This window comes from Arvicola amphibius, chromosome 13, assembly GCF_903992535.2.
Source record: "Arvicola amphibius chromosome 13, mArvAmp1.2, whole genome shotgun sequence".
NCBI classification, from domain to species: Eukaryota; Metazoa; Chordata; class Mammalia; order Rodentia; family Cricetidae; genus Arvicola; species Arvicola amphibius.
The window spans coordinates 8,397,717-8,422,701 of record NC_052059.1 but is presented as its reverse complement, the minus strand read 5'-3'; the positions used below and the strand labels follow the sequence as shown (position 1 = coordinate 8,422,701).

The 24,985-nt window shown below is 38.8% G+C and overlaps 1 non-coding gene across 1 annotated transcript; it reads right to left on the bottom strand.

Moving 5' to 3' along the window:
• Positions 1–1,895: 1,895 nt before the first annotated feature.
• Positions 1,896–2,001, bottom strand: LOC119800558. Its single transcript, XR_005283050.1, has one exon. It is a non-coding gene; the product is annotated as a U6 spliceosomal RNA (small nuclear RNA).
• Positions 2,002–24,985: the final 22,984 nt, after the last annotated feature.

Genomic DNA, 24,985 nt, shown 5'->3' with positions numbered 1-24,985 from the left:
TTACATTTGGTGCCCAATACGGAGGCACATATATTCAAGTGTAGGGCCTGAGAGCAGCTGGTGTGCCCCTCAGCAGGACTAGGTAGAATTGCCTACTGCAGCTTGGCCCAGCAATTTCTCAGAGCTGGGGCAGGTAAACATGGCTCCAGACCCACAGACCTAAGGGGACAGAGCCAGATGCCTGGGCCGTGTGCTAAGCAGAGCCTTACAAGGAGCCGACAGAAGCACAGAAGGACTTTGCAACATTTTGCAACATTTTCCCAGAGCCACAAACCCAGGTCCAGACCAAGAAAACCTCTAAACAGATACAATTGAAAATGTGCTGATGAGCTGAAGAAAGAAAAGAAGATGGCTGCAGACAGTCATAGAAAGAATTAAAAAGAATTAAGTAAAGTCTTTAAAGAGAGGGTAATGTAATATAAAAAGAATAAGCCAGGTAAGGATGTGCAGTTGGCTACTCCCAAAACATTTGTGCCACGATTGCTCCAATGAGCATGTCTTGTCAGACCAGTGGTTGTTGTGGTCGCCAGAGTCACAGCTGGGTGTTATTGTTGATTACTTTCTCCCTCACTGGATTGAGTAGCATCTTGTAGTAGGGTGAAAGCTATCCAATAGAAAGGATGCTTTCTTGGTCAGGATCAGTTTGATTTCTCCATGGCTTATGGCCCACATATATGCTACCTTCAGCGACCTATGTTGTGGAATAATCTTTTTTGTACACTGTGAAGATGTGTCATTCTGATTGGATTAATAAAAAGCTGAATGGCCAATAGCTAGGCAGGATTTTTAGGTACACAGGACACTGGGAAGACGAAGAAAAAAAAGAAATGCAGAATCCCCAGCCAGACAGAAAAAGAAGCAGCATGGGCAGTACAGAGTAAAGGTGATAAAGCCACAAGACAAAAAGTAGATTGATAAAAACTGGTTAATTTAAGTTTTAAGAGCTAGTTAATAAAAAACCTAAGCTATTGGTTGAGCTTTTATACTTAATAATAAGTCTCTGTGTCATTATTGGGGAGCTTACAATTCTGAGATAAAAGTTTGACTACAGATCTATACCACTATTGGGCACATACTCAAAAAAAAAAAAATCTACCCCTTTCTGGATCCATAACACTTTATGTTTCTTCCTTCCACATAGGGTTATCTTTCTGAGGTAACTCTTGTATAGCACCACAGCCTGCTCACCCAGTCAACAGACAGTCCTAATGATACCCTGTTCATCCGGTCAACACGAAGTCCTGGATCTCTACCCTGCTCACCCAGTCAACATTCAGCCCTAGCTCTCTGTCATCATTTCTGTTAGCATGCACATGTGTTGAAACCTTTATCATCTTAAGAAGAAAGCCTCCCTGTGTCTACTTTTTGGCTTTCATTTCTTAACTATCTCAGTAAACAATACCCCATTTTCCCAGGTGGTCTGATGGGAACCCCTAGAGTCATCTTTGTATTGACTCTTTATACTTTACAAGAATCCTGTCAGCATATTCTGGAAGCCCCAACTCAAATCTAGCCACAACTGACCACTCGTACTTCCCTCATTATTCCAGGATAAGGACTTTGTACCTCAAAACATCCAAATCTTTGTCAGGTATTACAAGATCCTTAATGATATAAGTCAAGTCTTTTCCATGGCTGAACCTCCAACACCAGCTAGTTTCTGTCACTCACTCGAGCCTTATTCATTTCCTTGAAACACACCAGCCAAGCTTCTGCTTCATAACTTTACAAAACTACCCTCTGAAGGAAAATCTAGCTTCAGGCAGACTTATTCCTCCTCTTCACTCAGATCACATGTCAACTTTATCTCCTCAAAGCTTAGCTGGAACAACTGACATTTGTGTGTATGCATGGTTGTGGGGTGTGTGTGTGTGTGTGTGTGTGTGTGTGTGTGTAAAATTTGGTAATTCTTCACAAATCTGTATGCCATTCTTGTTCAGGAGTCCTGTTACTCTTCTCTATATTATTCAGCAGTAATATTTTGTTTGTGTTTTAGCAAATAAAGCTTGCCTGAAGATTAAATTGCAGAGCTAAGTCACTAGAGGCCAGGTGGTGGTAGCCTCACACCTTTAATTGCAGTGCTTGGGTGTCCTAAGCCTTTAATCCCAGCACTAGGGAGATAGAGACAGAAAGGAATACGGCTGAGCAGAGAGAGGAATATAAGGCTGGAGGAGACAAGAGCTCAGTGCAGTCTGGAGAGAGGTACAGTTGGAGGATGCAGTCTGAGGAGGCAGTCTAAGGACAGGATCGCCCTACCCTTTTGATCTGAGGATTCAGTGGAGGTAAAAGGTCTCTCTAGTGGCTGGCTACACTGCTTCTCTGATCTCTCAGCTTTCACTTCCCAATATCTACCTCTGGGTTTTTATTAAGAACAATCAGAATTTATGCTACATTGTTCCAAATTAAGTATATGTGCCACCAAAGCAAGTACCTTCAACAGTTATTTGTTGCATATATGCATAATTATTACTATGATTTTCTACTCTTGCATATCTTTTACATATATATATATATATATATATATATATATATATTTGTTTGCTTTGCTTTATATTTGCTTCCTGACTTGTTATCTTCACCTCCCTATAATGGAGACTCGGGGCTTTGGGGCAGGGTACTTCATCTATCCTGGCCATTGCTCTATTGTTTGTATTCTTCATAATAAATCCTCAAGCAGTACTGTCCCTTTATCTAGGTACATATGTAATGTTAATATGCATGAAGCACTAATGGTCAGTAAATATCCCAATACACCAGCAGTGCAAATAATGCAGTTGTTTTCCTTTCATTGCGATGTCTCCATTTAGCTTCATTCGTAGGTGTTTGGCACATAGATGCAGTACATACATGTGGTTAGTCATAAAAGGCCACATAAGATTCCTAAAGTTCTTGTTCCTGAAAAATGCAAACACCGGTAAAATAGAAAGATGACGAACTGAACGGTGAGAGTACAGTAAGTGTTCTAGAACATGGAAATGTGTGCTGTAATTTAGGAATGTGGGTGGCTTTTCTCTAGAAGTAAACTACTGCTCCAGTAAGAACTGTCAAATATCTGGATAGGATGTTGTCTACCTGTAACGCTAATACTCAGTAGGCTGAGGCAGATGATTGTCTTGCAATGGAGGCCACCCTTACTGTATAGTAAGTTCCACACCAGTCTGGGCTACAGTGCAAGGCTCTGATGCTACCCTAAAAATCAGAGAGAGAGAGAGAGAGAGAGAGAGAGAGAGAGAGAGAGAGAGAGAGAGAGAGAGAGAGAACTGTCTGGTAATTCTAGATCTTAAAGAAAAGTAACAACCAAGAAGTTGAGATTGTATTATTTTTTCATTTATATATAGACAATGGAAAAATTAAAATAAATGGTGACTGCCAAGAAAAGTTTGTGTACTTATTCTTATCCTTGAAAACCTAATTTTTCACTTTAGCTCATATATACAGATATTAAGACTCTTTAAATGTCAAGAAAATTGGCCTTGTACTAACAAGGGAGAATTTGTATCAGATTGTGATATCTGCTGTCAAATCCATCTAACCCAGTAAATGGTTACTAAGAGAATGTTATGTACATAAAGGTAAGCAGATCAGAGCTTCCGTTGTATATACAAGGATATGGGTCTCTGTGAAGAATGCAAAACATATAGGCAAATAATTAAAGTACAAAACAATAGATAAAAATGTATTTATGGAATTTTTCAAAAGCCTATGAAAGTGAAGTTGGGCATACAGATTATTGGCTAACTAGGATTGTCACATAAGCAGACGGAAAGCAACCTAATCACCAAGGTCATTGAGAACTTAGAAAATTTCACATTCCTGGGAATCCCTGGGGACACACGGCAAAAAGCTAAAAGAGGACAAGAATGTTTAAGAAATAAAAGGAGAGATACGGACTCAAGCAGCTTTGCCTCTCCTCTGCCGAGACTAAAACTGGAATTTAACTAATGAAGATCAAGAAGAAATCTGTGGTCTTGTTTGTATTTGAAACAAAAATGAACAGAAAATTCTGAATCTTCACTCGTGACCATCAAAGATAAAGTCACAAGTTACATGTACAGTCACGTTGAACTCTGATGACAACAAATTTGCTTTTGTGTATTCTCCAACAACACCAATGAACAATAATTCAGAAACAAATGTGAATGATACACTTTTTGCTGTAGGCTAGAATAGTTTAGAGACACAATTTAGTTGTCTATCATCATGTGAAAATTCGACACCTACCCGTATGTAGTGAAATAAAGCTTTCATAACAAGTGTACCTAGTTTCTAAAATTTATTTTTGCATGAAAGTGTTCTTCGTTCTCAGCATGTTATATGAAAATTGTAATCAGCTCTCAGTCGGATCCCTTATAATATAGTGCCATCTAGAGATTAAAGTTGATGTTGCTGCAACCTATATTAACCAGAACCAGTTTCTAAATTGTAACATTGCATTTTATTGGAAATATGTTTAATAGGGCATTTTAAATGTCCGTTATAGTCTATCATTATGGAATGCATTTAAAATAAATTAACGACTGTGGAAGTGAATTGAACAATGCTTTCTCTGGGAGTTTCGCAATATACTATGACACAGAAAGAGCCATATTTAAGTTTTGTAAGGAGTAATAGTCAAACTTCTCCAAAGAAGCAAGATATAGTGTCCTTCATATATACGTATTTATAAAGTAGCTATGAGCGAGGCACTGTACGAACCATGTGTATCAGTCCTGGGGTCCTTCATAGCAATCCTACCTTAACTTGACAGCTCAAAATAACGGAAGTGTCCTCTCACACAGTTCTGAACACAGAAGTCTTTTAAGTCGACTTTTAAGTCGGCACCTAAAGGTAAAATGCTCTCTAAGGCTCTAGGGCAGACACTTCCGCCTCACCTCTCACCGTTTCTGGTGATGGAGCAGTCTTCCTGTTGTTGGCTTTTGACCATATCACTTGAATCTCTGTTTCTGTCCACTCCTCTCCTTCTGCCTGTGACTCACGGTGGCTGAGCGACTCCCATCTGCCATTTTGTCTCTGTGCTCTCTGGGTTTCTCCCCTCTGGGTTGTTCCTCCATGCATCTTGCTGAACAGTTGCTGGATTTGGGCTCTTCCAGCAGAATCCAAGATGACATCTTCCCTTGAAGACCTTTGACCACATCTGCGAAGTCTCTCTTTTTGCCGAGTGAGGTAACGTTGTTTAGTTCCAGGGACTTAGCGTCGACTTATCTTTGAGATGGTTACCACTCAACCCATCACGTTCATTAGTAAGAGAAGTTAGATGTTGGCTTTTCACTAATGAACGTGGGGAAAGCAGGGTGGGAGAGGTGTAAGGGAAAACTTGCAGTTAAGAACATCTGAAAACAGGATTTGTTCACTTGGGCAATGACAGGAAGTCCACAGAGAAATGAAGGTGATGGGTTTGAGGGAAAGTCGTATGTATGCATCAAGAAGTGGGAAGACAGGTAAATTTATCGATAATTTAAAGTTTTTCTTTTAGAAAAAAAAAGATGCTGGGTAATAAAGGAATTAAATGAGTGTTGCTTAATTTGTAATTATCTAAAAGTTTTTAACTGGAAATTATACCCATAGAAGTTCATAAAATCTTTAGGGTTGCTGAAAGGTCACTCTGAGAAGTGGAAAACAAAGCCTTTTCTTCCTCTGCGGGGACAGGCCAATGCAGACCCCACTTTGTTCCTGCTTTGACTTGAAAGACTTGAAAGCCACTTTCCCTTCATGGTGCAATAATGTTCACAGCCAAACCAACTTCAGATCCACAGCTACTTTAACACAGCAAGTAATTTTGAGAAAACAGTTTGTTTAAAAAAATTAAATCATTAAAGGTCATTAAAATCATTCAAGGTCGTTTTTTTCTCATTGTTGCCAATAGTTTTAGTAAACTGGCTATTAATGACTTGAAAAGATAATTGTATAATTACTTCAGTTTTTTCTTAATTTCTTATCTGGCTTCCTTTTAATTTTTTATTTGGTAATTTTTAAGCTGTTATCCTCTTAGTATTTTAAGTTGCAGGGTACCATATATGGGTATTTTAAGGATAGAATATTGTATGTCTAATTAAAGAATGATTTCATATAAAAAATAATTACCAAACTAAAAGCTGTTTTATCAAGAGAAACAACTCAAACTCCAAATATGCCTTTAGGAAAATGGTTGTGTTGTCCCCATCCCCCGCCCCCCCACCGTGAGGTCACTGTCTCCTATGAGTCGGAACATTGCTAGAAGTGTCCTTTGCAAGCAGCTTGGGATGGAGCTATGTAAGCTAAGGCCCCATTCCATTTAACCTGTGTGCTAACCCCGTGAAACTGAGAGGGGGACTGTAGTTCCAATGTTTTTACTACTACAGGCGGTGGTGGTGCACACCTTTAATCCCAGCACTCAGGAGGCAGAGGCAGGCGGAACTCTGAGTTCTAGGCCAGCCTGGTCTACAGAATGAGTTCCAGGGCAGCCAGGAATACACAGAGAAAGACTTTTACTTCAATATATCAGAAGAGTATAAAAATGACTTAGAGAATCCTGTCTCCTAGATCTGTACAATATGTAGCTGACACACTAGGATGGAGGGGCTATGGGAACACTGCTGGAAGGTAAACAGAGTCAATTGTTCCCTGTCTTAGGTAACAACTTGACTGGTTCATAGGATGCCCAGATATTTTATACAGTAACATTTGAACTGGTAGACTAAGGAAGACAGGCTGTCCTCCTTCCAGCTCGATCAAGCCTCATTCAAATGGCACTAAAGGGTAGGCAGAAACAAATGTCTGCACAGGAAGAAATCCATGCTCCTGTTTTTGAGCTGAAAGCTTCCGCCATCCACCCTCCCTCTCTCCCTGTCCCTGTGCCCTGCACATCTTATAACATTTAAGCTTCCGCCGTTTTGCAAAGCTACACAATAAAAACAAATAACCCGTTGGTTCCAGTTTTGGGACACACTCTGAGCAATAAGCTAATGGGTCCAATCAGTCTTTGCTTTTGTTTTAAATTATGTTCTCTAAAATGTGAGATTTTTGTCTTATTCATGAGGCACATATCATGGAAATAATCTACATTTTGTGAACCCTAAGATAATTTCCTTTCATTATGTGAAGATGTTCAAGTAGGGCAGGAACCACTAAGGAACCCAATCCTTATGTTCAGAGCAAAAGCCAAACAAATGAATATTTTAACAACGTAGGGAGAGCGTCCTTTTCCTTGTTACATATAAAGTCTGACTTGGTGGCACATGTCTGTAATCCCAAAACTGAGGCGACTCCACCACTGAGGCAGAAGACCACTGCAACTTTGAGATCAGACAGCTAGGATAGCTGTCCCTAAACAAGCCAAAACGTAAAACTGAATGGGGAATTTTCAAGATCTCTATGTTTATGAATACATCAATTACTTCAAAAATGAAGCAGATGCATGGAAACCTTGGGACTTGTGAGAGAAGAACATTAGAATCTTTTGGCCAGATTGTATGATCCCAAGAAGATAGAAAATGCCTCTTTAGTGTGATTGGATAGCAGAGCTCAAGGTAATTTATCTCTAATGTATGTTGAAGATTGTCAAAGGCTTCTTTTCATGGCTTTTAAATTCTCATAAACAACAGAACCTTAATAAAAACAAGAAGTCAGTCATCAATTGTTACTTTACCATAGGAGAATTTGTTTACTTAGGAATTTTTTCAATTTGTTTTGTTCCTACACTTGTTCCTCAGGTTAGAAACTGTCAGGTCCCAAAGAAACCTTGACCAAGGTTCACTCAGTAACTGTGACTCCTCCCAGACTTCCCACTATGTGTTCTACCTTAAATCTCTCCAACCCAAGGGCTGTTCAGCATCACCCTTCATCTGAACAATCAAGCTGAGGATCCTCAGGTGAAAAAGGACAGAGTCAGGGAGACACCAATCAACTGCCGAAGAAGCAGGACATGGGGAAAATGAGGTAAGAAGCCATGAGTTGTGTGGCAAAGCATAGATACGAAATATGGGTCAATTTAAATTTAAGAGGTAGCTAATAACAAGCCTGAGCTATCAACCGACCACTTATAATTAATGTAAACCTTGTGCTGAATATTTGGAACTGGCAGTTGGGATTAGGAAAGAAACATGTCCATATATCACATCCAACATGTGGCATAGATCCACATAAGACCTAAAAACACTTTTTAAAAAGAGCTTCAAAACACACAAAAATGGAGCCAGATGTAGCATTCTAGTCTCACCGTTTCACACCAGCCACAGGACAGATATAAGAGTGAATAAATCCAAGGTCCTCCCAACTACCCCCAGGTCCAGGAAGGTGATCAACCAAGCTGACAAGGCTCCCACAGAGCCTGTCAAGCCTGGAGAGGGAGGGAAGGGGGAGGAGGAGGGAAGGAGATGGAAATTTTTAATAAAAAAATAAACCATGAAAAAAAGAGTGAATAAAAAGCCTGAGCTAATGGGCCAATCTGTTTATAGTTAATATAGACCTCTGTGTGATTTTTTGGGACTTAACAACTGTGGGAACCAGGTGGGACAGAAACCCTGACAACATTCCTCTTTCTCTTCTGCTGTCTTCACTCTCTCTTCTCATGGCCTGGTTCATCTGGATCCTTCTAGAATCCTCTCTATCTTTTCCTCATATCTATAACAAAAAACCTTCTACTCAACCATACTTTCGAACTGTCTAGTCCACATTTTTATTTAGACACCACAAGATACCCAGAGCAGAACCATAGGCTTGACGATATCCCTTAAATTAAGCATTTCCCTTAAATTAAGCATTAGAGAAAGATAGAGATAAATAAAACATATAAACAAGATCTTTGAGGTTCTGAGAAGTTGATTTTAAATTCAGCATAACTTGTCAGGTAGGAATACAAGCAACTAATACTTCTACAAAACAATTCCTGCATCTAAGGTTAAGGAATCATTGCAGATGGGGTCAAGTCCTAAGGGTGAAGGTCAGGGGTGGTATCACAAGAACCTTAAAGGAAAAGGGAGATTGCTGTGAGCAGCTACACCTGTGAAGCCATCTTTCCAACATGGCTGCCTGAATAATGCTTGTGCAAGGAGAACGATGATGTGTATATTAATATGGAAAGTGGAGTGGATGCTTTGGAGTTCTCAACCTACACAAAGAACTATAGGCAACTAAGGGATGCTGAGAGCAGGAGAAACTGTTTTCCCCAGGGAAGAGCCCACCAACTGATGATTATCCTATACCAAATGGCTGGCGCTGAAATCATACACGTCCAAATAACAGCATGCAGACTGATGAGACTGCATTTAGGGGAAAATATATATGTATATATACACATACATTATATACAGCAACAACTAAAGAAAAAGAGATCGTGGATTTGAAATTGGTCAAGGGAGTGGTACATAAGAGAGCTTGGAGGAAAGAAAGGGAAGGGGGAAATAATCTTCAAAAAATAAAAATAAAAATATTGGCCTCAAACATTAAAAGTTGCAGCTCTGCCATGTGCAAATCCAGCCTGGTTAATTCTCTCATTTTAAGCTCTTATTAACTTGTTCATCAATGAAAAGAAAATGAGCAGCTCTTGAGGGAAAGATTGGATTTCCTGAGAAGAGAATTCATCAGTCACTCTAGTACTTACTCTCACTGCTCCTTCGCTCCTGGTGGATTTAATGTCTTATGTCACAATTTGTGATAACTTTCTATGCATTGCTCTTCTTGTAACTGATGTTAACAATATTTGCATGGAGACTGTATTGTGGAATAAGATAAAACCTTGTGTCGCTGCCTTCTGTAATATTCCTTTCATCTGAAGAGCACTGGGTTTTCCTATGTATCTTTTTACAAAACCATATGCTGCCTTATGAATGAGGAAGGAAAATATTCCTTCTTTGGTTCTCAAACAAAAAAGCAAAGATGACAATGCCTTGAGAAATCTATTACGTAAGCCATTGAAGTGCTTCGTGTTTGATAATTTGACAATATTTTTAATTTATGATTTGTTTATGTTCTTAAAAAACTGAACGCATGTTATTTTTGAGCTTATAAATAACAAGAAAATAAAAATTAAGTTCAGCTATTTCTTTCCTCCTAGAATTTTAAAACCATAACCTTTATTCCAGGCTACAAAGAAATTAATTCCTGCCAGGTAATTGAGAGTATCCTACTGTATTGCAAGCACATTGATATCCCTCATGGTTTGTGGTAAACTGAACTTTGGTATACATGTAGGAGATCTTAATTTCTTTCTATTCTTAGATATGATTTTGAAATCTCCCTCCATTCCTTTCTCCCTGCCTCTCTCCCTCCTTCTGTTTCTCTCTCTCCCTTAAATTATTTCATCTATATACTGCTTTCCTTTACCCCGTCTGAAGATGTTGGTATCAGGCAAGAATGAAACCAGTTCTAGACTGAGATAAGAGAACATTCTGAAGTCCTGGTTCAAAACGAGCTGACACACTTGTTGCCTTTTAGAACAGTGTTTCGATGTCCAGAAGACACCACTGGTTAGGTTGGTTGGTTGGTTGGTTGGTTGGTTGGTTGGTTGGTTGGTTGGTTGGTTGGTTGGTTGGTTGATTGATTGTTTGGTCAGTTGACTGGTTGGTTGGTTGGCTGGTTGACTTTTGAGATATGGTCTTCCTGTGTTGCTGAGCCTAGCTCCTAACAGTCCACCTGCCTCCACATTCCAACTGCTGGATTACAGATGTGTGGCTACCATATCCAACTCAGGAATCTCAGCTTTTATGTCAAGATATGTGACTTTAAAATACAATTCAAAGCAAATTTTAAAAGATGTGACTACAAGACAATGCTGGCCACCACAGATTGACCCCAGTTCTTACTTTCTCCCATTTGTACTTTTGCTTGTTGTAGTTTTCTGCTTAAAATAAATGTTTACTTCAAGACATAAAAACAAATGATGATAACTCCCTGCCTGGAAAGTTTATTGCACTTCTTATGTATCAACTGCAGACGTTCTCTAGGTCAACTCCTACTAGGGCTAAGAAGTCGTCACAACAAATCTTGATGGTTGCCATTTAGAATATTCCTCAACAGGTTGAGCAGTCACTTATGGAATGTCCATTATTTGAAGACATATACTAGGCACCCTCAAGACAACAACAACAACAAAATACGAGAGGCTCCCCTTTACTCTGGAAAATAAAGCTTGAACATAAAAGGCAGTAGTGTAAATTGTTCTGTCATATTAATTAAGATGGTGCTTCAAAACAGGAATATAAACAGAGAAGCAGTTCGTTATTTCAACAATAACAGATTGGTAGTAATAGTTTATTTTTAAAAATTCTCCTGTTCTGAAAATGGGTATATTTAGGTCTTTAACAATATTAGATTATTAGCCCTAAATATTTATGCATAATATCTGCAAAACTAAAATTGACAGCAAGAGACAACAGTTGCTACCAAGCTTCACGATGTTAGCATATTTTTCTGACATATATTTCAAAAGATAGAGAAATCAACTTTAAATTTCCAACAGATGCCTGGCTTTTCCTACACATTGAACTATGAATGCTGTTTTATGTTGTCCACTTGATCAAATCATACTAATGAAAACACTGACTGACAAGGTACATAAAATGTCCTTTGCCCTTCAAGGGACAACCCTAAAAACTAGCGAGTTAAAGCAAATTGAGAACAGGAAATAATGTGTTTTATTTCTACAGGTCACTGCTCTCCTCTGCTGGGTGACTATAGATTAGAGGAGACAAATCTCAGAAGCAGAGAATGGATAGAAAGTTCAGATGAGAAACGGAGAAGATCTGATATTTACCGTAGATACTGAGTCAGCAAACACAAGATGGAGACAAAATGTATTCAGACCACAACAAAGAAGTCACAATGGAAAAACTGTAAAAAAGAGCAAAGGAAAGGATAACTCCAAGAGGATGCCCAAGATTTTGCTTTAGCAAATACGGACTCATGTCACTTACTGAGACAGGAAGACAACGTCACATGATTTGCGTTTTATCTCCATGGTTCTAAACAGCACTCCTTGGGAAAGTGATTGTTTGTTTCGAGATACCATATGAGTCTTATTGGTGTATTTCCAGAGCTCACATAGTCGCCTTTATAAGACTCTTAAACAATACATTTTTGAGCTCCTAAAGCATGGTTTTAAATGTATTGAAAAGTGAATTATTGTATTAAGTTAAAATCAGCATAAAGTAAGCTTCGTTAGTTTCTTATGAGTAGTGTAAAAGCTTTAATTGACAAACCAACAGACCCAAGCACAGAAATTAATGCAAGTATGACCTCTACATTTTCCTGGTAGCTCCTCACAAAAGCCACCCATGTCCTTTATTACAGCAACAGGGAACACATGAGCTGATTTCTGTCCCTGCAGATTTGGTTGCAAGTATTAGAACTATTTATATATTTATATTACCAAAGAATAATCCATCTTAGATGTTCATAATACATGCATTCTTTTATTTCTATGCTCCTGCTTTCATCAAAATTATTTTGAAATTTATTCATGCTTACGTGTTTTGTTCCTTTGTAGTACAATGTGCTGCTTCTTTATGCACACTTTTACACACACTGAACATGCATTCTTCTACTGATGGACGTTGAGTTATTTTCCGTTCTGAATATAACTAATAAATTTGTTTCAAACACTGGCCTGCCGATCTTTGATGCTTTCTTTCACAAAAATATCTAAAATTTAAATGGTTAGAATACAAGAAGCCATGGTCCTTCCATAGCCAGTTTCTGTATTGATGTCCATGGCCCATGTTGTCACCAAAGGCTATGTAGGCACCTGGGGTCTGAGCCACAACTTGTGGCCATGAGGATATTTGAGGGCTGTGTGGCCACCAGAGACATGCTGATCTGAGAGGCCTGTGCTGTTACCCAGGGTCATGGTGTCATCGTCTGGGCCAGGGCTACTGCTGAGGACCCTGTCTGGGTCCATGGTCCTCCAGCAACCCGGGTCTGAATTGATGTCCATGACTCCTGTTACCACTGAGGGACATGCAGAGGGCCAGGGTCTGCTCTGCTACTTGAGACCTTGTCAGACAAATTATTTTCAAATATTGTTGCAACTTGTGTGCTACCTCTGCCTTCCCTTGCAGTGTCCTTCAAAGAACAGGAGAGAGTAATCTCGGCAATGCCTAATTTACTCTGTTTTGAATTATGCTTATTATCAGATTATATTATTATATATTATAATCATTCAATATCATAGCTGAAAACTATTTCCCCAAGTTAAGACCATAATGTTTTGACCACATTGAAAGACCCAGACATAGGATTTCTCCTGTGGAGCGAATCTCAAATCCAATCAGAAAACAGTTGTTTACCCCACAGTTATCACACTCCTACTAAAGCTGAAGGACTATCTTGTCTCTCGAGTCAGGAGAAGTGACAGTAAGTATCCTAGGGGAGGACTTATTGTTATATTTTGCTAAATGGTGATGTTGTCAAAGTGCCTTCTAAATCATCTAAATACTTCTCATTATATGCCTTGCTTTGTGCTGCTTTCAACCTTGGTCAGAGAAACAGTGGGTAGTAGTGAATGAGCTGGGTAGCAGGTAGTGCAGAGACTCATATCTGGTTAAAGTACTGAGAATAAGTGACTAACCATCCAAGGATCATGTACATACATGTGCCCTACATAAGGGTCTGGAAAGAGTAGAAGAGCTGAGGGGGGGGAACTATACTGTTGGGTTTTTATCTTTCTTTTAAGTGACCTGGATTTGTAATGTCAACAACTAAAGTTCATTTTAAACGAACAAAAAAAGAAGTCACCTACTGACCTGGAGATTCGACCAATATGAAAATATCATGGTGATGGCCTCACCACTTAAGTTTTATTCCTGTGTCTCTCATTATATATGCATGCAGTATTATACTGGAGAATAAGGTAATTGTATTCTTTCAATCAAATGTCTGGAAAATAGCATCTGAAGCTGCATCAATATCTTGAAATACCAAAAGAAAGTGAGAATGGCATATGTCTTTCAGATTTCAAGCCTCTATAGACATTTCTGAGCCTAAGAGTTGAACTATCATTTGGAAGCTGTCCTTGGGGCTCAGCAGACCCTTGACTGCTCCTGAGTTTTGTGAGGTTTTTGTTTACGTTTCTAAGTCCTGCTATCCTGCTACTGCAACAGTTTCCTGGAGATTATTCTACAAAGAATAAATGACTCAACCTTAAATGGGATGTCTACACTTCAGAAGAAGGGGCAAAATAAATGGACCGACTGAAGGAAAGATGAGAGGAGGTGTGGAATCCTGCCTTGCGGTAATCACATGGCTTTTGCACTCTTGACCCTCAGCAGCTGTGATTTCTTGCACAAGTCTGGGCCTGCTACTGCTTTGTCATGAAAGGGGAGAGATCCATGGGCCCCATACCCACTCATCTGGGATTGATATATCGTTAACAATCGATGCTGAGAGGAGAAATAATATCTTCGGTGGTGAATTCAATGCTAAAGTGTCCATGCTCTTGTAAGCAAACGCTCTCTCATTCCAGTTTAAAGGACTCTAGTGAAGCTCACTGGGCTACATACACACAGAAGTGAAGCTGCAAGGGGGCAGTTTGGGAACAAGGAGATTCGTGGGAATGAAGGACAAGAGAGAAAATTGGGAGTAACCTGAGTATGATTGCTTTACTCCGAATACACATATAACAAGGTCTTAATGAATTATAGCATTAAAATTAGAAATAAAATATAAAAAATCCTAAGCCTATATTGTCATATTTGGTTTAAATATGCAGTTCCTTCTATATAATTTTCAAAGTCAAAGAAAATATTAAAAAATAAAATCTTGTCTAAAGAAAGTCACATTTGTTCAAAAATATATAGTTTCTTCTGCGTTATTTTCAGAGTAATCTTTTTCTGTACCTGGAGGGGATTGAAAACCAGTTCTTCTTGTAACAGGAAACCTGGAGAAGTACCCACCAGCTCCATGGTCATTGGCAGCTTCCTGTTTCAATCTGTGAGCCATCTCAGTGATGACTCGGCTCATCTGCCTCTCCTTCACCCTATACTTCAGTAAATATGAGTTATCTTCCAAAGAGCCGTCAAACAACTTCTGAGGTCACGCAAAAGTCTCCATTTGTTAAAAGTGTCACCGTTTTTGCTAAGGTGATTTGAATAAGCACGAAGTTTACACAACCCGAAAGTCATCAGATTCTTTGCATGTCACTGTTCCGTTTGGTCGGTTTTATTACATTGCTTCAGTTTCTTGTAAGATGTGTAAACCCCCCAATTTGAGACCAATAAATATAATGAAGTCCTACTTATAGAAATGCTCACAATATCTTATGCTCAGAATACACAGATATTCAGGCCAGAAATGTAGCCCATTGGCAGAGCACTTGCCTGGTATATGTGAGATTGTAGGCTCCATTCTCAGTACTGGCCAAAAGGGGGAAAAATGAGATTTTTTTCTTTGAGTAGTCATTGACAAATGAAGCAATGTTTTCTGTATATTGTATATTTGAATTTTACTTCAAATAGACAGAGATTCAATAAGTGAATAGAGATATGTATGAGACATTAGAGACAAATCCCAAGGTTTATTGGATATGTAAGTTGGGCTGCCCACTGTGGAAGCTCCTAGACATAGTTAGCACTGCAAACGCACACTGAACACTGCTTCAATTCCTCATTCTCAACAGCTGTTTTCCCTTTTTCTTAGCCACATAAGATTAGTGGTTTTAGTATTACACAGTATAATATAGAACATATCCATCATTACAAAATGTTCTGCTGGACAGCAATGGTGTTCAAAATAAATAAACATTAAAGAAACTAGAATTTCATCCTCAAAAAAAATGATTTCTTTACAGCACACAACAGTGTTCTTTGCTGTTTGTATACACATAGCTCTTAGGAAACATCTTTGGCAGCTCATGTTATATTTTTTATATTTATTTATTTGTGAATGTGTTTATGACATGTGTGAGTACATGCCAGAGCACACACTCAGATGTGAGCAGACAGCAACATTTAGAGTTCTGCCCTTCCACAGTGGGTTTCAGTTTGCGTTCATATATCTTTACAAGAAACATGGTTGTATTGGGATTGCCAATATGGTCTTTTACACAGGAAAAATAAAATCTATATGTCTTTGCATTTCAAACATGGAGAAAAATCCATAGAGCAGGCATGCATATGCCGTCTCATTTACAGTGATGGAGCTGCTTCTTTCAGGTTCATCTGCTACTCCCCTACAAACCAGATCCTTGGGAAAGGAGCAAAGATAGCACTATGCCATTTTCGTCCCTTGATGACTAAACTTGATTTGCGAAATGTAAACTAAATTGTGCACCTTCTTTTGTAACTGAATGACCCCAAGCTGAGCTTGGAATGAATCAGTCACATGGCTATATATTTCAACAGTGATCACTATTTTCATCTGTCTCTTAAGTTGGTTACTGTAGTAGAGGGGGCAGGCTGCATCCCGCCACCCGGCTAGTTTAACCACCGAAATAACCACAAAGGAATTGTTATAATTTAATTACTGTCTGAACCATTATCTCTAGCCTCTTATTGGCTAACTCTCACATTTTAGTTTAACCCATTTCTAATAATCTGTATTACCACTCAACGGTGGCTTATCGGCATGAGTCTAACCACGTCCATCTCAGGCAGGAGAACCATGGCGTCTGCCACACTTCCCTTCTTCCCAGCATTCTGTTCTGTCTACTCCACCCACTTAAGGGCTGCCCTATCAAAAGGCCAAGGCAGTCTCTTTATTCAAACATTGAAAACAACACACAAACAGAAGAAACTCCTACACCAGGTCACTGTGGTGACTGACTGTGGTTCATTTTATCCAAAGCCCACTGTGGGCTCCACACCTACTATATGTCTCTTTGTGTAAGGCAAGAAGTAAATAATTCAATTAATATAAATGTAGCTGGCTTTATCTTCAAATTTCTGTTACATAATTTCTAACTTGAATTGTCTATGTAAAATGCCTTTTTCAATGTGTAATATTAGAAAATGCGTTATTTTATTAACACTAATGTCATATACTTGAGTGATTGAGTTACCTTATTATTAATTATTTTATCCAGCATTATTTGACAAAACTATTTTCTGATAACTTTCACCAAAGAGCTAATGACTTGGCATGCATACTTCTATACAAGACAATGAAACGATATCCCTGATGTTGGTGGAAATTGTCACAAAATCTTGGAACAGCTAAGGCCAGCAATGCTTTGCTGGTTTGGAAGTTTCTCTTATTTGACATGTAACATTATACTGCTTTGTTTTTACCTGCATATTTTCATTTTCAGGAAAAAACATTCAACCATGAGACACTTTGCCCAGCACTATCCCGAATGTGTAGTGGTTAACATTTCCTATACAAATCAGAGAATTATTAAATGGATACCAAAAAATATAACTATCATTATCTGATACGGACACCTTTCTTGGTATCCCATAAAAATCTCTACCTTGTTGAATAGGCAAGGCAAGTGACAGAAGCAATAGATGGACTTCCTGGAGTTCTTCATTTACTCTTTTTGTTTCTAGAACAAGTAAATTCAACCTTCGTGGACCTTTGTGAAAACAGTCTCAGCAGAGAAACATTGTCACCTGGTAACTATTATTATAACTTTATACACTCCATTGAAAAAAGCAAATTGTAGGAAAGTGGTTTTCAGTAGCTTCACTCTGAGTCCCAAACTGGCATTCCCCAAACAGTCTACACACCACCCACATTAATTCACACACATCCTGGTTGAAGTGTTTGATCCAGGATGATAAAAGCGAGTTCAAAGCAGAGGTGGGTTATGACGTGTGACTTTCAGCTTCCCTGTCCCTGCATCTTTGCTCTGACAACTGAGCTTGTCTGACAATGTTCTGATCTCAGATTTCCACCAATCCTCTTCTACACTGACCTTTGCTCCTTGGGAACACCATTCTGAGTCCTCTAGCTTTTCTACACATTCTATAGGAAATTAAAAGCTGTTATCTATTCCATATCGTTCTTCTTATTTTGTTAGCAGAGATAAAGAAAAAAAAAAAAGGAGGGACCTTCATTTTGTTGCCTGGAAACCTCCTTAATTAGAACATGGACTTTCCACTCTTGTAATGAGCAGTGTTACCAAATTCCACCATAGGAGAGTTCCTTTGCCTCCAACTTTCCAGGACATTTTCCTTACTTGTTTCCTTACTTGAACATTGCTAAGAAATTTTCTTCTATGGAAAAAAAAAAAAAAACCTTTAGGCTTTGTTATAACACCTAATATCAATGTTGTCCCAGTTACTTTTGCAACTCAGTAAGTAGCCTCTCAATTCTTATATACCCTTGGCTCAAATGTTTAGAAAAAATACAGATTGAATGTGTTTTTTCTTTCTTCACTATGCTTGAAGTCTTGGTGGAAATAATTGAATAGTGAGAGGTAACACAAACAGCTGGAAGTTGGAATCACCTTGCATATTCTTCGTTCATGTATCTGGTACGTGGTCTGGGGAAACAAGAAGCCTGGAGGCTGTCTGAGGTTTTGATAAAGGTGTTTTATGCAGCCTCTTCATGTGTTTGGGACTAATTTGGAATATTTATGTAGTAGTTGGGTGTGATGGGAGACACCCTTAATCCCAGCACTTGGGAGTCAGAGTCGGATCTCTGTGAGTTCCAGACAGCCTGATCTAGAGTGAGCTCCAGGATAGCCAGAGATACACAGAGAAACTCTGTCTCAAAAAAATTAAAAATAAAAATAAAAGAAATAGACTTGAAAATAAAGCAATGTAAAGATGGAAAATATGTAGAGAATCTGAATACTGTGTGTTATTGTGTTTTCTTTGAATTGTTTGATGGCTGAGGAAGGAGTAACAGCTCCTAAAAGACATTTGATTATAAATGCTGCTGAATTAAACCAACATATATATTTTGAAAAATGCCTTGACTCCAAATTTTAAGTTGTAAGATATGTTACTTTGGAGATGTTTTGCTTTTGTTTCCACAGGAAATGAGAGGCTGTAGGTTCATCTTGGGATAAGAAAAGTCAGGTGTGTTCAAGGAAGACCACCTGAAAAATCCCTTATAGGAACAGATGGCCCAGATGATCCAATATTTCAGAGGACCTCTATTGGAGTTTCCTCTGAGCTCTGCATCCAGAACAGCCTCAAGACTGTTAGCTGAAATAATCAAGTATCACAGAATATTCTGGTCAGGACTGACCATAATTGTAAATTATCTTTAGGTCTCCGTAAGATTACCAGTGCCCCCAGTCAGCAGGAAGTAGCCTAGAAAACTATGCCCACATTCCTAAAAAATGGATTATGGATGTTTGTCTTTGTTTGGAGTGTTGGTTACAGGTTGTTTTGGATAATGGTCAACAAAAAAGCTCAACAAAGAGATTAGATTCAGAGTTTTTGTTGTGAAAAGGAGAAAAAGAGGAAGTACTGTCATACAATGGTCTTGTACCCTGTAAAGATTTGTCACTTGAGCCGGGCGGTGGTGGCGCACGCCTTTAATCCCAGCACTCGGGAGGCAGAGGCAGGCGGATCTCTGAGTTCGAGGCCAGCCTGGTCTACAAGAGCTAGTTCCAGGACAGGCTCTAGAAACTACAGGAAACCCTGTCTCGAAAAACCAAAAAAAAAAAAAAAAAAAAAAAGATTTGTCACTTGTATTGTTTTATTGAAACATTGATTGGCCAGTAGCCAGGCAAGAAGTATAGCCAAGGTGACCAGAATAGGAGAATTCTGGGAAAAGGAAAGACAGTCTTGGTTGTTACCTAGACATAGAGGTAGCAAGATGAGAATGCCTCACTGATAAAAGGTACCAAGCCACATAGTTGACACAGACAAGAATTATGGGTTCAGATGTAAGAATTAGTTAATAAAAAGCCTGAGCTAATAGGCCAATCAGTTTATACTTAATGTAGGCCTTTATGTGTTTCTTTGGTACTGAACAGCTGCAGGACTGAGAGGGACAGAAACCTCTGTCAACATTATATATTATATCAGAATTCTTCAATTAGTGCTCTAGCATCAAGACAGAAGTTGCTTGACCTCTTAGTGGTTTTAGAAAACACAATCCTCTACCTCCATTACTCTATTGCTTACCACAGTCACAGTATATCCAGATTTAGGATGAGGGGTCACAGATATTTCTTCTGCATGAAGGGATATCAGCTCATTTGTGGCTATGTTCTTAAGACATCCTATTTATTGGTATTCAATATAAGCACAAAATACTAACAGAAAAGTCAGAAGACAATTCTCAAAAACAAATAGCAGAAATTACTTTGTGAAGTGGGGACAGCTTTCCCCAAAACTCCAGGAGATCAAAATAGTATCCTTCTGTCGGGCTCAGTCTCAATTGAGCTCCCTGCTCTAACACAGGTTAGGCATTGTGCACCTCTTACCAGTGGTAGGAGCTTCAAAACATTTTAGAATGCTAAGATCCTTTAAAAAGCTATGGCTTCTATGTACCTTCATAAAATTAACTTTACAGAAGACATTTCCCCTCTGATACCACATAATCACTTTCTGGGAAGCTTTATTTTAGGAGATGAAATTTATTGTTTAATTTAATTCAGAAAAAAATAAAATAATCACTTTCCCAATATTCTTGCCAAATAATGTTTACCTGCTGATAAAAAGAAATCCGGAATTTCTTAACTTTTCTGTGAAATAACACGGTTAGGTCATTTTATCATTCTCCTGTGATTTTCTATAAAATACGTTTGTTGCAGTTTATTTAGCGTCTCGTTTAGTTAGTGGACATGCTCGCATGCACTCGTTATGAGCATATCACAGTGCACACATAGAGGACAAAACACACGTGCAGGAGTCAGCCTTCTCTTGCTATAATTGTGGGTCCTGGGGATCCCACTGGGATCCCAGGCCTGACAGCAGGCACTTCCGATAATCTGAATTCCTTGAGCTATATTATCTTTGTCTTTAATGATTTGTTTTGCTTTTAATTATGTGTGTATGTATATATGGGGTACGTACAGATGCTTGCAGAGGTTTGGAACCCCTGGAGCTTCAAGTACAGGCTTCTCTCTCTTCATTTCAATCTAGCAAGTCGAATGTGTGTTGCCCAAATACTCTCGGGTGTTGTGCTCTGCCACAGAGGGTGGCTGGAAACGCTTCATGATTTATTGCTATACCCATAGATCAGTGCCATGTGACTATCATAGATGTTTTGGATCTGATACTGCAATGCCTTATCTGCCAGTGTATCAGTCTGGGTCCAATCAGGCGATGAAAGTGACAGTAATTTGCACAAGGGAAGCTTAGAATAAACTATTATTAAGTTATGACAGGGGCATCTATAAAAATGTAATGAAGATGTTAAATGCTACCTTATGATTAAAGGACTGTGGTCCACAGAAAGAGGAATGGGAGTGTGTTGGGGGGGGGTCTCTCAAGAGAAGGTATTGCTATAACCCACTAGATGGCAGAGATGTTTGCTGTATAGCTCGTCTTGTAAAACCCTTGGGATGTTGAGCAACAGATAGGAACAGAGTATTTAAAGAAGTAGGGGAATGGTGAGGACCACAGCAAGATGGCCGCTGGATTCCAACCAGAGGCTCAGGGTTTCCCAGCAATGACAATCTGTAGGTGCACGATCAGATGATCAGCCCCAAGTGTTTTTGCCAATTCACTCCATAGGCTGACCTCAAAGCAGGAGTGAGACTAGGACGTTTATACAGACAGGAAACAAGTAAAGCTACTCCCTTCCATTTGCCTACTAACTTCACACCTCGCACATGGAAAGAAAATATATTTAATTTAAAGTGTTTCATATGAACTTCCAGAACAGGTGCTAAAGAGCCAATTAGGAGCTAAGAGGCAATAATTTGATAACTGGAACAGACCATAAAGCATCTTTGAACACAGAACATCTTTGAAATGTCTGCTTTAAAAAAGGAATCAGAATCCTAAGTTTGATTCCAGAGAAAGCACTATGATTGAGAATCTGCATTATATAGCAGGAAGAAAGAAATAGAGGAAAAAACAAGTGTAGAGAAATCATATTCACAAACATTGCTTAGGAAGACAAGGTGCACACAGTCACACACAGCCACTGTAAATCTTTCACATTGAGAGCTGACTTTTATAAAATATTATCTATTGTCTCATTTAGTGCCTCACAAGCCATGCAGTTCCAACAGCTTAGTCTCTACTAATTAGGAGGTTAGTAGCTTCTAAACTAAATCATTTTCAGTTTATACTCAAGGAGGCTGTGGTCAAGCAACATTTAGACTTAACAAGTGACCAGGCAGTGGTAGCACACGCCTTTAATCCCAGCACACAGGAAGCAGAGGCAGGCGGATCTCTGTGAGTCCGAGGCCAGCCTGGTCTACAAGAGCTAGTTCCAGGACAGGCACCAAAGCTTCAGAGAAACCTTGTCTCAAAAAAAAAAAAAAAAAAAGACTTACCCAGTGACAGGCCCCATGCCTTTTTAAAAATTTTTTTCTTAGTTTTCTTGTGGTTTTTAGTTGTCTGTTTTCTAATGAAAGAGAGAAGGGGTGTGGATTTGGTGGGAGGGGAGGTGGGAAGATCTAGGAGGATTTGGGAGAGTAGAAATTATAATCAGAATATATTGTATAAAAAAGATCTATTTTCAGTTTTTTTTTTAAAAAACCTACCAAGTGATTATTAATAGTTTAATCCTGTCTTACTGATCCCTGCATATAGTGACTATCACAGTACTTAATTTAACATTTTTGGAGAAACAGAAGCAATACTGTAGTAAACATATTGACCAAGAAGTTAGACTAGAGTTGTCAACAGCTGGAAATATATTCCAATGTGCACATGAACTTATCAGCTAACTGAAATGGATTCTTTTGGTCTTGCCACTTTCTTATTCATTCAGACAGTTGGAGCTTCTCTCCTCTACAGTGAGATTGCAGAGCCCCCAGCTCTTGGAGAAGTTTCTCCCCCCCCCACCTCTCTCCTCTCTCTGTGTGTATAGGTAAGGGGCTGTTGTTGTAGAAACTTACTAAGTCCGTCAGAGGACGTCGTCAAACCTCAAAACTCTTCACTGAAGTTTTTTAATTTAAAAACCATTTTTACTTTTTATTATTTAATTTTAAAATGTTATAGTTTTATTTATATTTTTAAGGTATATAAATACTAGGAAGAATTGATTGTGTATACGAAGGTAAATTTTATAACAAATGACCATTGGACTTGCTATGCTTTAACATGCAAACCCAAAGACATATTTCTTGATTTCCATAATTTTTAATGCTGTTCAGTTATTCTCAGATTCAACCCATACAGCTTTGCAAACTGACTTAAATCTTCAGTCATGCTGATATACTTATGGCTCCAGCCATGCAACTAAAACCAACTCACAAAAATCCGTTTCTGCATAAATAGCCAAACAGAAAGATACAGTTTCTCTCTGTCTCTGTCTCTCTCTGTGTCTCTGTCTCTGTCTCTCTATCTCTGTCTCTGTCTCTCTCTCTCTCTCAACACAGAGATTATTTCTGCACTTTCTAAGTCAACTTAAACATTTTCCAGCTATCACCAGCCACCGTGGTTGTTGAGACTTTAAATTTTGGTGCGTATTCACAAGATAGTAGAACTTGAACTGCCGAGGCTTTCATTTTCCAAGCTGGGTGTGTGCTGTGCTCCTTGCTTTCCGGCTCGGAGCAGTCCTGCCACCGTTACTGCGTGCCACCAGCAGAGGGTGGGCAGAGTAAGGGCTGTCAGCGGAACCAAAACTTGCTGCCTGCATGCATCTGCAGCGAACAATTTTAAAAAGAAGCCGGGGCCAGAGAGGATCACTTAAGCCTTGGTTGTCGTGCGGACAACATCGAACAAGTTTAAGGATGTTTAGATTTAGGGCGTTCGTTGATTTCCACGCCTGTGGATGTCCAGATGCAGGGGAACGCACAGTGCGCTCTCGGATGCTCTTTCCTTTCCATCGTGTGACTTTTCTATCAAATCTCGATATTTGACGCAATTTACAGTAATTTATGTACAATATTTTGGGAGCCATATTAAGTGTGCTAAACTATTTGAAAAAAAAATTAGCTTTAAAACAAACCCTGGGGAACTGCCTAAGGAAGGCATTTAACATGGGTACTATTAAAAATGTATTTTAAAATAAAAATTATATTTTAAGAGAATTTTGATTAAAATATTAAGGCCAGTTCTTGAGGCGCCTCTGGAAAGCTGTAAATGTGATGTGAGATACGGGGATGAGGGTTAAGCTCTACGTATTGTAATTAAAGAAAGTCTGAATGAGGCTATTAAATATGAAAATTCATTTCATAGAATAAAGGTAATTCTGAGTGAGTAGTACAACAAACTGTGCCTGTTTACATGAAGAACAGAAAACATCTAAAAGCAAATTTTGGTTAGGGGAATCTGGGGTTCCGGGTACGTTCTCCTCAAGCCAGCTCCTCGGTGCCAGGAAATGACCCCCTCCCCATAGCACCACATTCGAGATTGGCTCCATGCCAGCTACGACCAACACACTTTCCTAGGTGAGCAAAAATGAGCATATTATCAAGTGCTATATCCTTTTCAAACAATTTTCAATGTTTTGCAAAACTTTTGCCACTGCCAATTTAAAGTTCGATGACTCAGTGATTGAAACATTTTCTCATAATGAATAACTCTGTGTAGGGTTTTACAAAATGGTCTCTTTCTATATTTTTCAGACAAAATATTTGCAAACGACAAATGCTCTCTAAAGTCCCTCAATTCTTTGTAGCATATGCGAGTTTCCAAAACTTCTGTAACTTTAAAAACTGTGCCAATATGACCACGTTCTCAGTAATGGGTGAAGCGTAACTGGCAACTAAGGTATTCATCATTTCTGTTCTCCAGAATTCACAATCATTGTTAATTTAAGTAGATCTGTTTCCGTTATTCTGGACCAATAAAATGTTTAGTCAGTATCCCTTTTCACTAACATCAGTTGAACTTCATTTTACGTATGAAAATACTTAAGCTTAAGTAAAAATAAAGAGTTGGAAAGCTTTTTATTTTGGAATGCTCTGCATGCTTTCTTGGGGCTAATATTGTTCTCAGTTTCACTTGTAAGTGCCCACGACTAGCTATTATTGTTTATATGTTTAAAA